This window comes from Cherax quadricarinatus, chromosome 40 (assembly GCF_038502225.1).
Source record: "Cherax quadricarinatus isolate ZL_2023a chromosome 40, ASM3850222v1, whole genome shotgun sequence".
Lineage (NCBI taxonomy): Eukaryota > Metazoa > Arthropoda > Malacostraca > Decapoda > Parastacidae > Cherax > Cherax quadricarinatus.
Window position 1 is genome coordinate 27,170,984 of NC_091331.1, and position 4,570 is coordinate 27,175,553.

The window sequence follows — 4,570 nt, forward strand, 5'->3', positions numbered from 1 at the left end:
TTTGCTTTTCTTATTCCTTTTTTTTATTTCTCTCTTTAATTGAATATATTGATTTCTTAACTGCCCATCCCCTCTTTTGATACGCCTATATATGCCTCTCTTTTGACCAATGAGATGTTTTAATCTATTGTTCATCCATATGGGATCATTTTTTTAAGATCTAATTTCCCTACTCAGAACAAAAGTTGTCTGGGCAGCTAGTACTATGCTCTGAAAAACATCATATTGGCGACCAAGATCACCTACCTGACCCATAGTCAGGACATCCCAATTTAGTCCACCCAAGTAATTTTTCAGTCCCATGAAGTCGGCCAAGCGAAAATCTGGGACAGAGATTTGATTGCAGTTATCTGGGTAATTCCATGATATATTGAAACTAAGTGATTTGTGATCACTTTCCCCAAGCTCATCATTAACCTCAAGATTATTAATTAGTGAATCTTTGTTGGCAAGAACCAAGTCAAGCAGATTCTTTCCTCTAGTTGGTTCTGTCACAAACTGTTCTAAAAAACAATCCTGAACCATATCAAGAAAGTCACTAGACTCAAGATTTCCTGTCATATTGTTCCAATCAATTTGTCTAAAGTTAAAATCTCCCATTATCACAACATTTTCGTATCTAGATGCCTTATGAATTTCATCCCATGACAGCTTACTGCCCTCCCTATCAAGGTTTGGGGGCCTATAAATCACACCCACAATTAATTTGTCACATCTCTCGAGAAACTGTAGCCAAACCGATTCTATGTTCGATGTTTCTAATCTTATATCATGTCTAAGACAACAATTTAAATTTTCTCTGACATACATGTACATTGCCACACCACCACCCTTCCTGTTGACCCTATCAGTGTGGAATAGTTTATAACCCTGTATGTTGCATTCAAAAGGCATTTCTCTATCTTTCAGGTTGAACCAGGTCTCTGTTATACCAATAATATCTATATTACCTACACTTGCAAGTAATTTTAGCTCATCTATCTTATTTCTTAGACTCCTACTATTTGTATAGTAAACCTTAAGGGAGCTAGTCACTCGTTGCCCCCTACTATCTCTCTTTGTTTGTTAATCAATTGATTTGCCATTACTAGCAACTTTATTTTGAATATTGTCTTTTAAACATATCCCTGAGGTATCCCGGTAATAACTGCTGTTTTTAACCCTAATGCTGCAGCCTGATTGTTTCCCACAAACACCCACCTCTATAATCTATCAGTTTAAATTCCTAGACAAGTCATCAATTGCCCTCTCAATTGAATTGGCTAATGCAACCACTCCATCCCCAGAGAGATGAACCCCATCCCTTGCATACATATCACGTTTGCCAAAGAATATGTCCCAGTTATCAATGAATGGGATTGCAAGTTCCTTACAGTACCTGTCTAGCCAGCAATTTATACCAATTGCCCTAGACATCCATTCATTGCCCACTCCCTTTCTAGGCAAGATGCTACATATGACTGGGATCCCTCCCTTAGACCTAACTACTTCTATGCCTGACCTGTACTTATCCAGTAGCTCCTCTCTCCTGCCCTTCCCAGTGTCATTACCCCCAGCACTAAGGCAGATAATGGGCTTGCTCCCATTACCTGCCATAATATTATCCAACCTGCTGACTATGTCACCAACGCCAGCTCCAGGAAGACACACTCTCTGTCTGACCTTTCTGTCTCTGTTACAAAATGCATGGTTCATATATCTTACCTGAGAATCACCTATTAAAATATTCTTACCTTGATTAGCAGGGGAATCAGTGGTACCTTCAACCTCACTAACCACTGAAGTACACTCGTCTTGGAGAACAGAGAATCGATTTTCTACCTTCACATCTTCTCTATTAACTCTCCTCATCTTCCTTCTTCCTGAACTGTGAACCACTTGCCACTTAAAGTGGCTGCCACTATCACTGCTGGTGACCATTCCTACCTTACCAGCTAAATCCTTCTCACACTCGCTCCTAAACTCATCTATGCGAAGCTTCAGCCTCCTATTTTCCTCCTGAAGAAGTAGAACCTCCTTCTTCAACACTTGAACCTGAGATTCAAAAGCACTACAACAAGCCATGGTGCTTGGTAACAGCACACGCTAACTCCCAAGAGCTTAGACAGGTATGACCACACGTGACCACTGACCTCAGCAATCAGTAAAGAGATGGGGCCAGGAGCTATGTCTTGACCCCTGCAACCACAAATACGTGAGTATACACATATACACACACACAGCACACAAACAGAACTCTCATACACACACAAACAGCACTCACACACACACACACACACAAACACACACATGTGCACACACACACACACACACACACACACACACACACACACACACACACACACACACACACACACACACACACACACACACACACACACACACACACACACACACACACACACACACACACACACACACACACACACACACACACACACACACACAGCACACACGTGCACTACAAAACCTAAGCCATTAAAAAAATAAAATAATGGGGGCCCAGAGAGGAAGTTGAAGACTCAGGGGTCAAAGGAAGATGGGCCTGGAAAGGAATAACAGATGGAAGAGCAATGTAAAAGGATGAAACAAAAATGGGAATGCAAACTAGGTGAGCTTTCTGTGAAAATGGAGAAGATTGAGGCAGAGAAGAAGAAATGGGAGTCTTGAGCTAAAGCTGCAGAAGCCAAGTTATGGGCCCTAAAATATGAAGTAAATATGCTGAAGCAAATTACAGGGCTAGTGCCCAGAGGAGACATGGCATCTGAAGCAGGTATACCCTTATTAAAAGCAGGGCCCAGTGGAAAGGAAGGAGACAAGATTTATGCTAAGGCCCTATCAGTCCACCAGGTAAGGCAGAGGAGTGAAGGGAAGAGCTGTTGAAAGTAGTGATAGTAGTGAGGGGGTTGTAGGTAAAGAAGATGACAGGTCCCATGCAGGAGCATGACCAAGTCACCAAGAGTTACAGGAAAAAATAAGGAAGTCAATGGCTATGTACAAATGGGACCCAGAGACATAGAGGGAAAGGCAATGGGAGGAGGAGAGAGAGAGAGGTCAGTCTTTATTCATGGGCTTCAGAAGAGCATAGGGAGGACACAAAATGAAAGATAGCAGAAAGGAAAACAAAAAAATGAAAATATCAAAGAAATAGGTGAGGACAACATGACTCAGTTAATAAATTTTCAGAGAATAGGGGGGTACTCAAAGAGGAAAAATTGGCCAGTCAAACTGATTTTTAAAACAAAAATGGTGTGGAACAGGATCCTACAAGAGAAACCACAGCTGAAGGAATCATTAACATACAAGAGGGTGTTCCACCATGACAGATCAAGAACAGAATGACAGCAGCTGAGGGAGAGGACACAGAAATGAAAGGGGCTAGAAAAAGAGACAAGGATAGAGTCAGCAAAGGACAACCAGAGCAACAAGTGCAAACACACACAGAACCACCCTCAGAACCCCACAGCCAAACACACTATCCAAATACAAACCACAATCCACACTCACATTCCCACACCCCACACTATGCAGTAGAATCCCACAGCCAGAGCGAGGTCATATGCTGTTGTCTGTCCTCTACAACAGCTGCAAAACCTGCTAGAACAGTTGTATGAATTGCTAGAACAAATGAAAGCCTGTTGGAATAGTTGTAAAGCCTGTTACAATTGATTTAAGGGGAGCTAGAACGGTTATAAACTGCTAGAACATTTGAAAGACCTGTTAGAACAGCTGGAGCCTGCTTGAACAATTATAGAATAATTATAAGGCTCTACTAGAATAGTTGTAAGCCAACTAGAACAGTTGTGGGCCTATAAGAACACTTATACAAGAGTTACAAAGCCTGCTTTAACAGTTATGAACTGCAGCTCCCATGCCAGTTCCACCCTAGGGTTCACAGAACACCCGATGATCCCACATTGTCTGTTCCCTCAGGTAGAGACTTGGGGTGGACAAAATTATGAAAATATGGGAAACAATCTGGGAAAATTTCTAGAATTTGAGAAAAAAGAAGGTATTCTCTCAGAAATATACTGCCACCACCTGCTCTTTTAACAGTGGAAGAAATAAAAGTAGTTAAAGTCATAGGAAAAGGGGAAGACACGGAATTTGGAATAGAATAGGAAAACCCCAGTAAGAAATAACACAGGATAGCTATAGCAAGGTATTGGTCCTGATAAGTACTGGCTCTTAGAGTAATTTTACCTGAAAATTGAGCAGTAGGCACCTTATCAGGGGCTTGGCTCTCCAGAAGTGGGGAAAAAAAAATGATATCAATACAGTTTGAGATTTACTCTGACAAATGGGCTTTATATACATGGCTCAAAGGGGGAAGTAAAACAGACCCAGATAAAACAGCTTACAATTTAATAAACATTCATACATTACAAGGGAATCTGAAATTTTGGCACCAACAAAAGAGATAAATTTACAATCTCAAAACATACAAAACTTTATCACGCATTTAACTGATACTAGAACTACCCCTCCATATAATTTCCAAGGAATTCCCTTGCCTTAACATACTGTCTTGGGTTACTTCCCTTGATTCAAGTCACTGATACCTTCCTTC